We start from the raw sequence: 12,369 nt of genomic DNA on the forward strand, positions 1-12,369 counted from the left end.
AACACTTTAAACTTATAACATATTAATTTCAAATGTGACATTTTACCAATATGCTAATGGACCACTAGCGGTCTGCGGACCACTTTTTGAGAAAGACTGGTTTAATGCATGACCCCCCCCCCTCCATCTCTTGCAACCATCATCGAGAAATCTTGAGATGAGCTCCATCTGGTGGAACACCGCATTATTGTCATGATCAGTCTTGTATTACGCTCAGGTTTTAGCTCATCTATGTGTGTATATCTATGTATGCAGGCCCCAGAGCTAAGAGCCGGCTCTTCTAAAGGAGCGAGTCAAAAGAGCAGAATCTTTGAAAAGAGCCAGACCTCCCATCACTAGTATGAACGATCGGACTCGTTACCAGGGGGAACATAAATAACATGCATGCCACGCTCACACAACGTGTCCAGTGTGAAAAGGGCCTGGCCGTGGAGAGAAAATGACAACGGCAATAACATGAATGATCACTGGAGAGATGCTGTAATTAGTCAGGAACATACCAATCATGGTATTGTTTTTGTTGTGCGCTATTAATTATACTTAACTAAAAGTATTGAAGGCTTGAACACTGCTTCGTCTCCCCAGCCAGAACCCCCATAGTGATATTGGCCTAGAACCGCCACTGTCCACCAGTATTAAGAGCAGACACAGTTGGTTGCACCCAGCTACAAGAGCTACAAAGCTGTAGCTCTTGTCTCCTCATGAAGTACATGTGGTCTGACACTAGATGGAGCCAGAGACTCTGCTAGAGGATGTGTGTAGTTATATGTGCTTAATGCCTTTGCTGATCACAAGGCCCGTAGGATGAACGTCTAATGTACAGCTTTGTCTTTCTTATTATGGAGCAGGATCAGGGATTTAAATCTATAACAATGTAATTGTTACCGCTCATGTTGGAAAATGCTCACCTGCTGTAATCTGTATCTGTGATAACATTGGGCCGCTGATTCCAGGGAAGGCTGTTAGCATTGAGAAATGGGCGCTCCGGCAGGTGATCACAGGCTGGTTTGCAGGATGGGAGTTGCATGGTTAGCCATCGTCTGCTTTGCAATTGTTTGGAGTGGTTGTGTGTGTCTGTGCGCATAAGCGTTCACTTTGTTTGGGGCGAGGGCCCACGAATTTTTGTCTACAGAAAACAGACTTTATTTGTACCATTTTTGCTTGATTCACACCTTGAATCCAGAAAATTTCTTCTCATTTAAGAAAGGTGATTGAGGAATGTGTCATGATCCTATTTGTTCATGTGAAGCACCAGGATGGATGTTTCATTAGAAAGACGTGAAGACCTTAAATGTTTGTTGGCATTGCAGATTAACACAGTTAATTAAAAAAATCTTAATCTTAATCATGTTTATAGGAAAAGAAGACAATATATAATGTAATGTTGTTGATATTTAATATATAATAAATAAGGTGCAGTTTGAAGATAACAGAGAAATTCTGCTACAATTGAAGACACATGTTTATCTTTTGAAATAAACATTGCGTTCTGAACCCAAGAAGTGTTTCCAAGATGGATGAATGATGAGTGCATTTATTATTGAATACCACACAATTCTATTTATTCTAAGAAAACTGCGTACAAATATGTACTGATTGTGGGAGAAACCGGAGCACCCAGAGGAAACCCAAACAGCCATGGTGAGAACAGAAGTGTTAACTCCTAGAACCCCCAGACTGCACTATGATAAATCAACCTCAAAACATCTGGGATTATGTCAAATACATTTGTAACTACCAAAATATAGCTAAAATATACTAAACATTCTAAACAAGCACCTACCCCAGCTTCCACCACTGTGCCTCTTTCCCCAATCACCATGGACCTCCTAATCCCCCCTCCCCACTGCCGCCTCTCCCAGTTCAACCTGGTTACCCCTCCTGAGCTCCTCCAACTACGAAACGGCACTACTCAAAGTCCTCAACGACTTCATAACCTCTGCTGATACCGTCCCTCTCCATATTTCAGTCCCGCCTCAAGACGCACCTCTTTTCAATTATCATTTGCGAGCCCCCCCTGTTAACCGTATTATTATTATTATTATTATTTTTCCTTTTCTCTTTTTCTTCCCTCGTCCTAACCCCTTCCCCCACTACCCCTACTTTAGCTAGGCAAGCTAACAACACGCTTCAAGATGTCTCTCCAAGCCAAAGAAACGTAAAGTTGATTCTGAAAATTCACACTTCCAGAGCGAATGGCCTGACAAATATATATTTACTTTACCAGCCGCAACAAGTAATAAACTGGTGAATTTATCGTGCAACGAATGTATTTCCGTGATTAAAGAATACAACGTGAAAAGGCACTAAAAGTCAAATCACAGCTCATTTTCTCTCAGTTGTCCCGTGGGTTCAGAGGAACGGAGAAGGAAAGTATAGGGACCGCTAACATCATTTGAATAGAGTCAAGTGGCCGCTTTTGCACGGAGCAAGAGAGAAGCACGATAGCAGCCCCGCTTTCAGTTCTCTCCTCTCCTTTCCTCTGTGTCTGACTGTAGGTAGGTGTGTGTGTGTGTGTGTGTGTGTGTGTGTGTGTGTGGGCGGCGGAAACAGAGCAGAGGAGAGAATGTGAATGAGCAAAGCAACGCAGTAAACACTGAAACGTGCACATAAACTAGATAAATATAATTTAATAAAAGAGCACCTGTTCAATGGGGCATGGGGTTCCGTTGGGGGGCCTCAGCATGAGTGTTTTAGGATTTCCCTTACCATTTATGAGCCAAACTAAGCTAATCAAAGCAGTGTAATTTGTCTCAGTGACTCAAATAGGCTCAGAATGACAGAAGTCTGATATGTGTGGTAGTTCTATAGGCATTGTGAAGTAAATCACTCCTGATTGTATTAATCCACTGTGGCAGTGGGGTGTGGTTAGGGCGCCGGCTGCTGGGGAGAGACAGGAGTGTCCCAGCTGGAGGCCAGACAGCTGAACGGAATCAGGTAATCAGTCACATAATAAATGCATGGTGATGGCTTGGTTCTGTTCTCTTGCAGTAGGCTAGGTTCCAGAGGAGACGGAGACGTTTCTTCAGCCACGAAGCAGCGCAGTCTGGAGAGCAGCGGACAGCAGAGCGACGGACAGGAGAGCGACCTGTCAGCTGTGCCTGTAATATAAGCTTACCTGTGTGAGAATAAAGCTGTGTGTGTGACACTACACCTCCTTTCTGTCATCCCTGTAACGGACTGTGGACAAGAGTCTCCACAAGTGGCGCCTGAACAGGGACATGACAGAGGAGGTAGCTGCGCAGAGCCCGCTAGGGCTGATCCTCTGGCGGCGTACCAGAAGGCAGACCGAGACCTCCTGCAGGGAATGCTCCGGTCATTGGCAGCCCCGGAGGGTGAGTCGGGAAGCGGGCCAGCCCAGTCCCTCGGGTCGCAGTGCAGAAGATGACGGCGGAGGACGAACCAGAGGCCTTCCTGGACATTTTCGTGGGCACGGCAGAGGCGTGCGGGTGGCCGCAGGTGGAGTGGGGGATACGACTGCTCCCCCTGCTGTCCGGGGAAGCCCAGCGGACCTCCCATACCCTGCCCGCGGCCTCCAGATACGACTACAACCAGCTCCGGAGGGCGATCCTGGACTGGCTGGGCAGCACACCAGAGGGACATCGCTGCCGGCTCCGGAGCCTGCCCTTTGAGGACGCTGGCCGACCCTTCGCCTTCGCCCAGCAGCTCCTCGACTCGGCTAGGCGCTGACTCCAGCCGGGAGTCAACTCCGTTGAGGACATCGTCAGGCAGGTGGCCCTGGAGCAATTCATCGGCGGATTCCCACTCTCCTCGGCGAACTGGGTCCAGTGTCATCGTCTGGCCAGCCTTGAAGCCGCCGTCAGACTCGCGGAGGACCACCTCTCCCTGCCCGGCGGAGCCTGGGGGCCGAAGCCCGGGCCATCTCTCCTCCACAGCTCCGGCCCGTTCCAGCCTGCCGTGGGGGCCGCTGGCCCTGGCACTACGCCATCCTCCGTGGGTCCTGCCTACAACCCTGGGACAGCTCCCTAACCCCCAGTTTTCTTTATTTTCTCCTCCACAGGACCCGGGATGTACGCAGACCATGGTCCACCAGCGCTTGGTTCGGCCCGGGGCGTTGCTGGAGGCGTCGTGGGTGAAGGTGAGGTGTGTGCATGGGGATATTCACGAGTACCCTGTGGTGATCCTGGTAATTTAATTTAAGGGGAAAAAGCAAGAGTTAAGGCTGGAGTTAGTACTCGCCTCACGCACCCCTGATACTGGGAACAAATTGGCCGGGGTTTGACAAGATAGCAGGGAAGACTGGGGGGGGTGCGTTCACGGGCGGTAGGGAAATGTGAGTTGTGTGCGGTGTTCAATGGGGAGACGGAGGTGGCGAACGCCGGTGAGGGGAGTGCGGGGCCGGAGGAGGCTTGTGATGAGCTTCCACCGTTATGTCCGGTGGAGGACTTTCCCCTCGAGCAGTCTCAAGATGAGACCCTCCGTCACGCGTTCGAGCAAGTAGTGTGTGTGGATGGTTTCCCACTACACCCGAACGTCGCACTGACACACCCCCACTTTTCGGTGATTAGGGACAGACTGTACCGTGTGAGCTGTGACACACAGACAGGAGAGTTAAATACCCTGGACCGGTTGGGCACGGCTTGTTTTTATACGACACTGGATTTGACCAAGGGTTACTGGCAGATTCCACTGTCTCCAGGGAAAAAACGGCCTTCTCCACTCCGTATGGCTTATACCAGTTTGTGACTCTTCCGTTCGGGTTGTTTGGGGCCCCAGCCACCTTTCAGCGGCTCATGGACCGGGTTCTGCGTCCTCACTCGGCGTATGCTGCTGCCTACTTAGATGACGTGATTATACACAGCGAGACGTGGGAGCAGCATATGCAGCAGGTGGGGGCAGTGCTCGAGTCCCTGAGGAGAGCGGGGCTCACAGCCAACCCGAAGAAGTGTGCGGTTGGGCGGAGGGATGTACGGTATCTGGGGTACCACTTGGGTGGCGGGCAGGTGCGGCCTCAGCTGGAAAAGACTGCCGCCATTTCCGCCTGCTCGGCACCTAAGTCGAATAAAAGAGGTCAGGAGGTTTATGGGGCTGGCCGGCTACTATTGTCGGTTCATTCCGGGGTTCGCGGAGCTGACCTGCCCCTTGACCGACCTGACCCGAAAGGGTGCTTCAGATCCGGTCCAGTGGAGGGAGCCGTGCCAGCGGGCATTTGAGAGGGTAAAGAAAGCCCTCTGTGGGGAGCCACTACTGTTCTCTCCTAACTTTGCTCTCCCTTTTGTTTTGCAGACCGACGCCTCGAACAGCGGGGTGGGAGCCGCTCTGTCCCAGGAGGTAGAGGGGGTCGACCGGCCCGTACTGTACATTAGCCGGAAGCTGGCTCAGCGGGAAGTGAACTACAGTATGGTGGAGAAAGAGTGCCTCGCCATACGGTGGGCGGTCGACGCCCTGCGTTATTATCTCCTGGGGCGCTCTTTCACTCTCTGGTCGGACCATGTCCCGCTCCAGGGGCTCCACCGCATGAAGCGCCAACGCCCAGATCACCCGTTGGTATCTGACGTTGCAACCGTATAGCTTCAAGGACTGCCTTCTTTCATCTACATAACATTGCAAAAATAAGACACATCCTGTCTCAAAATGATGCAGAAAAACTAGTCCATGCATTTGTTACTTCAAGGCTGGATTACTGCAACTCATTGTTATCAGGTTGTCCCAAAAAGTCGCTTAAGACTCTTCAGTTGATCCAAAATGCAGCGGCACGTGTATTGACTAGAACAAGGAAACGGGATCATATTACTCCTGTATTAGCTGCACTGCACTGGCTCCCGGTAAAATACAGAATAGAATTCAAAATCCTTCTCCTGACTTACAAATCAATTAATGGTCAGGCTCCAGCATATCTTAAAGATCTCATAGTACCTTATAAACCAACTAGAGCATTACGCTCCCAGACTGCAGGGTTACTTGTGGTTCCTAGAGTTTCTAAGAGTACAATGGGAGCCAGAGCCTTCAGCTATCAAGCTCCTCTCCAGTGGAACCAGCTTCCAGTTTGTGTTCGGGAGGCAGACACACTCTCCACATTTAAGAGTAGGCTAAAGACTTTCCTTTTTGATAAAGCTTATAGTTAGGGCTGGCTCAGGTTTGCCCTGGATCAGCCCCTAGTTATGCTGCTATAGGCTTAGACTGCCGGGGGACACCTCTCTCCTCCCCTCCCTCTCTCTTCTTCTCCCTCTCTATCTGTATGCATTTATGTAAATGTATGTTACTAACTCACCATCCGGGGTATCATCCCCGGAGTGTCTGTCTCTCATGTGGCAGGTTGCCACTGATAAAGTTTACGTCAGGATCATGAATCATGACAGCGCCTGCTGACCTGGTCCTGCTGGACACCGGGAAGCCTTATTGACGTTTTCCTGGATTCATCCATACTTTCTATTTCTTTTTTTCCCAACACAACATAATTTCTGTCAAATGTTGTATTTGTACTATGTTGTTTATCCTGTACACACGACATCTATTGCACGTCTGTCCGTCCTGGGAGAGGGATCCCTCCTCAGTTGCTGTCCCTGAGGTTTCTTCCATTTTTTCCCCTTTAATTTTGGGGTTTCTTTTTAGGAAGTTTTTCCTTGTGCGATGAGAGGGTCTAAGGACAGAGGATGTCGTAACCTGTACAGTCTGTAAAGCACACTGAGACAAATGTATAATTTGTGATATTGGGCTATACAAATAAATTTGATTTGATGTGCCTGTCTGTGTCTCCAGTATATCAAAGTTTATTTTCATACAATTCTTTTCATTTTGATAAGTATACAGTACATATTGTTTATACATGTCCAGCTCTTTGGCTCATGAAAATGGATTACAGACAGAATACATCACAGACATTGTAAAGTGTAACACCAACAGTTTCAAATATCAAGAAACAAACAAAAAGAAAGGGGTAAAATCATATTTGTGATGATTATTTGTATAGAAAGTAGGTAACGTTGTTTCCTCCTTACCTGCATGGAGCACTCCATGACGGAGACGGCCATGACAGCATCCTCTATGGTCACCGTCTCTCTGTACATGAGCTTGCCGTGTGCTGGAAGGTTCAACAACAGTTCTGTGTGAGCTACTGATACACAATTAGTCAATATTATCATTTTTGTTTGCCTGAAGACAATGTTTTCGAGAACATTTCAAGAAATAAATGTAAAAAGTATTTTTTACACCAACAAAAATGCAGTAATTTATGGAGCACAGGTTTCAGCCACAACACTATGATTGAGAGAGAGACAGGACTTCCAAACCAGGCTGTCTTGTTGTGGAATAGCAGCACCACCTTTCTGTGTAACTGAACAAGAGTGGATGACGATGCATGCTCCGGGTCTGTCCACAACTAATAGATCAGCTTAAAAAAAGGCGGAGGTCAACTAATTTAGGATTTATATTGATTTTGAAACGACTAAATTGAGATGAAGTCAAAGTTCCCTCCTCACCTTCAGCCAGTCTGCTCAGACTCTCCAGCATGCGGATGGTGGTGCGGGCAGCGTTGCGGCTGTCACTCTGTCTCTGCAGCTGGTAGTAACGTGTCAAGATGCTGTTGGCGTCTTCAGACACTTGTGGCTTCAAGCGCTTAATCAAACTGAAATAAGTCTTAATTTTCTCCATGGACCACAGGCTGGCACACTCGGCAGGCAGACCTGAGGGCAGAACAAGAGCACTGACAGTTCAGCACCTTCATCATGAAAACCTTCATGCAGGGACACAACTATCACAGCATTACATCATGAGTGATGCTTCACATCATACCTTAACTAAAACTAAATATTAATAATTAATCATTATCCTGAGTCTTCTGCTGAAACAACATTCGGCATGGTTCAATAAATTATGTTTATATAAGAAAGGTATAAAATATCTATTTACAGGTTATATTATACACTGCTTTTATAAATATTATCTATTTACTGATATAAACGTTTTATACAACAACATCCCAGGTAGAACTCAGCTTAACTATTTGAATATCAGTAATTAGATTATATTTATAAATGCAGTGTGTAATATAACCTGAAAAAGATCTTTTGTTGTGATAGTGTGAGAAATACCACAATCATTCAAATATTAATATCATTAAAATTCAATATTGAAATTGGTTGTTTTGTTTGTCCTTTAGCATTTCATTTTCAAACTGAAAAGCACCTCCTCTACCTTTGTCCTCCAGAATAAAAGAGGAGATGATGCGGTCCCACTCTGCGTTTCTGGTGTCCAGCAGAACTACAACCAGGTCGAAGCGACTCAGCAGAGGGCTGGCCTGAGCCACATTCACAGACAGCGACTCGTTGGGGTCATACTGGCCTTTAGGGTTGGCAGCTGCCAGGATGGTGGTCCGAGTGTTCAGCTTACACACTATACTGCAGAGGAGAGGATGTAGGAGTAGCGCCTTGAGATTGCTTTTAGCTTTGAAGGCGCTTTATAAATACAATTTATTATTATTACCTCTCTGGGAACCATCACCTTATCGTGGTGGAGAGGAACTCGTGCAGGAGGTGGATCGCTACCAGTTGGATCTGGTGAGGCTTACCTCCACGCACAGTCTTGGCTCTGGAACCGTACTCCTGGATAGGGGTTGGACTCTATTCTTCTCCGGAGTTGCCCAAGGTGTGGGGATACTCACTAGCCCGCGGATGAGCGCCGCTACGTTGGAGTTTACCCCGGTGGACGAGAGGGTCGCCTCCCTAAGCCTTCGGGTTATGGGGGGGAAAACTCGGACTGTTGTTTGTGCCTATGCCCCAAACCACAGTTCTGAGTATTCGGCCTTCTTAGAGACCCTTCTTGGAGCCCTGCAGGGGGCTCTAGTAGGGGACTCCGTAGTCTTGCTGGGAGACTTCAACGCACACGTGGGAAACGATGGACACACCAGGAGAGGCGTGATTGGGAGGAAGGGCCTCCCTGATCTAAACCCGAACGGTCGTTTGTTGTTGGACTTCTGTGCTAGTCATGGAATGGCCATAACAAACTCCATGTTCGAACATAAGGATGCTCATAAGTGCACGTGGTACCAGAGCACCCTAGGCCAAAGGTCAATGATCGATTTTGTAATCGTATCATCTGATCTGAGGCCGCATGTTTTGGACACTCGGGTGAAGAGAGGGGCGAAGCTGTCGACTGATCACCATCTGGTGGTGAGTTGGATCAAGGGGTGGGGGAAGACTCTGGACAGACCTGGTAAACCCAAACGGGTAGTGCGGGTGAACTGGGAACGTCTGGAGGAAGCCCCTGTCCTGGGATTCTTTAACTCTCACATCCGGCGGAGCTTTTCAGACATCCCTGTGGAGGTTGGGGGCATTGAACCTGAGTGGGCGATGTTCAAAACCTCTATTGCTGAAGCTGCGGTGATGAGCTGTGGTCTCAAGGTCTTAGGTGCCTCAAGGGGCGGTAACCCTCGAACACCGTGCTGGACCCCGGTGGTCAGGGAAGCCGTCCGACTGAAGGAGTCCTTCCGGGTTATGTTATCTGGGAGGACTCCGGAAACAGTTGCAGGGTATCGAAGGACTAGAAGGGCGGCAGCTTCTGCCGTGTCAGAGGCAAAGCAGCGGGTGTGGGAGAAGTTCGGAGAAGCTATGGAGAAGGACTTTCGGTCGGCACCAAGGTGCTTCTGGAAAACCATCCGGCACCTTGAGGTTGTTGAGGGGCTGTCTTGGTTGACACGCCTCGTCAACATTGCTTGGAAGTCTGGGACAGTGCCTAGGGGTTGGCAGACCGGGTGGTGGTTCCCCTATTTAAAAAGGGGGACCAGAGAGTGTGTGCCAACTACAGGGGTATCACACTTCTCAGCCTCCCTGATAAAGTCTACTCCAAGGTACCGGAAAGGAGGTTGGCCGGTAGTCGAACCTCTGATTGAAGAGGAACAATGCGGATTCCATCCTGGTCGTGGAACAACAGACCAACTCTTTACTCTTGCAAGGATCCTGGAGGGGGCCTGGGAGTACGCCCATCCGGTCTACATGTGTTTTGTGGATCTGGAGAAGGCGTATGACCGGGTCCCCCGGGTGATACTGTGGGAGGTGCTGCGGGAGTATGGGGTGAGGGTCACTTTTGAGGGCCATCCAATCCCTGTACGCCCAAAGCGAGAGTTGTGTCCGGATACTCGGCAGTAAGTCGGACTCGTTTCCAGTGAATGTTGGCCTCCGCCAGGGCTGCGCTTTATCACCAATCCTGTTCGTGATTTTCATGGATAGGATATCGAGGCGTAGTCGTGGAGGAGAGGGGTTTCAGTTCGGTGACCTGAGGATCTCATCGCTGCTCTTTGCAGATGATGTGGTCCTTATGGCATCATCGGTCTGTGACCTTCAACAGTCACTGGATCGGTTCGCAGCCGAGTGTGCAGCGGTTGGGATGAGGATCAGCACCTCTAAATCTGAGGCCATGGCTCTCAACAGGAAACCGGTGGATTGCCTACTCCGGGTAGGGAATGAGCCATTACCCCAAGTGAAGGAGTTCAAGTACCTCGGGGGTCTTGTTCACGAGTGAGGGGACGATGCAGCGAGAGATTGGCCGGAGAATCGGAGCAGCGGGGGCGGTATTACAGTCACTTTACCGCACCGTTGTGACGAAAAGAGAGCTGAGCCAGAAGGCAAAGCTCTCAATATACCGGTCGATCTTCGTTCCTACCCTCACCTATGGTCATGAAGGCTGGGTCATGACCGAAAGAACGAGATCACGGGTACAAGCGGCCGAAATGGGTTTTCTCAGACGGGTGGCTGGCGTCTCCCTTAGAGATAGGGTGAGAAGCTCAGCCATCCGTGAGAGACTCGGAGTAGAGCTGCTGCTCCTTTACGTTGAAAGGAGCCAGTTGAGGTGGTTCGGGCATCTAGTAAGGATGCCACCTGGGCGCCTCCCTAGGGAGGTATTCCAGGCACGTCCAGCTGGGAGGAGACCCCGGGGAAGACCCAGGATTCGGTGGAGAGATTATATCTCCTCACTGGCCTGAGAACGCCTCAGGATCCCCCAGTCGGAGCTGGAAGATGTGGCCCGGAGAAGGGAAGATTGGGGTTCCTTACTGGAGCTGCTGCCCCCGCGACCCGATCCCGGATAAGCGGTAGACGATGGATGGATGGATGGATGGATTATTATTATTATTATTCTTATTAAGATACAGAATAAACTGAAAAGTGAACCTGCGTGTCGATGCCCACCCTAACCTTGCTTACTAACGAGAATATTTTTTGTTTATTACGTTTCTGAGAGTTGGACTCAGTTCATTTCTAGGATGTTGTTGAGGAGCAGATGAAGAACCTCTAAATGCTGAACTTCACTGCATCCCAGTTTAATCTTCCTATGTCACAGGAACCTGCCTTAGCTATGTGCCGTAACAATTCATGTCATAATAAGCACGCTAGTATGGCTGCTCAAAAATGGCAAAAGTCTTAATCATGATCATTTTTGGTCAATATTGAGATGACAATTATTTAACTTACACATAGACTTCGTAAAGTTAAATGCATCTGGTGCACTGAGCACAGTCCGCCCCCGGTCAGAGAGGGCCGAGGCAGAATTAAATCCACGGCCCTGGGAAGCAGCTGGGTCGGGGCGAGGGGTGCATCTTCACACCGGGCCTTTCCAAACAGACCAAGCTTTTGTTTTCAGAATTGTTGGAAGCCAAAATTAAATTTGACTAATATCCCAGCCCTGCTATTGGAGAGGCTCTTGGGATGCTTTAGTCCAGACTGAAATATCTGAGCAGCTACTGGATGGATTGTACATATGCACATGGCGTATATTAGGCGTGTGCTCCCCCAACAGTGCCCCGGGCCCCCCCTGAAATTCAATATATTTTTTTAATATTTTCAAATTGGCAGATGCTCTTTTATTAAATAAACTAAACACTTATGTTTATCTAATTTATGTGCACTCTTCAGTTTTGCGAAGGGTTGTTGGCTTCGCTCCTGGCGCGCACACACACACAGCTGTTTTGTCAGTGGTGGTAAATGTGCAGTGCAGGTTTTAGCAAGTAATCCAGAACAAACACTCTTCATTAAAAATCTGATGCGGTCATGTTCCTTGATGCTGTTGAATTCATCAATGCAGCACAAACCACCATCTGATACGACCAGGGCTCCGGCCTCCAGATGCCAGTCACTGCCATCTTTCACTGCTGCTACCGTCAGTCCTTACACAAAACACAGCGTCACAACATTCAGTTAATCGAGTGAACTGATTGGATATGTTTCTATTTAAGCATGTACAATTATTTACGTTAGAATATCAGATATTGATGACAAATTCCTGATAAATGGCTAATATGAACAGTGAACACGACCTACCTACACTTGTTGATCCAATTCCAGCTGTGAGTAACAGAGCGAGGCATGATCTTAGTGCATACTTCAGGAACTGAGACTTCCCTGTGCCAGGGTCCCCAAC

This window comes from Cottoperca gobio, chromosome 24, assembly GCF_900634415.1.
Source record: "Cottoperca gobio chromosome 24, fCotGob3.1, whole genome shotgun sequence".
NCBI lineage: Eukaryota > Metazoa > Chordata > Actinopteri > Perciformes > Bovichtidae > Cottoperca > Cottoperca gobio.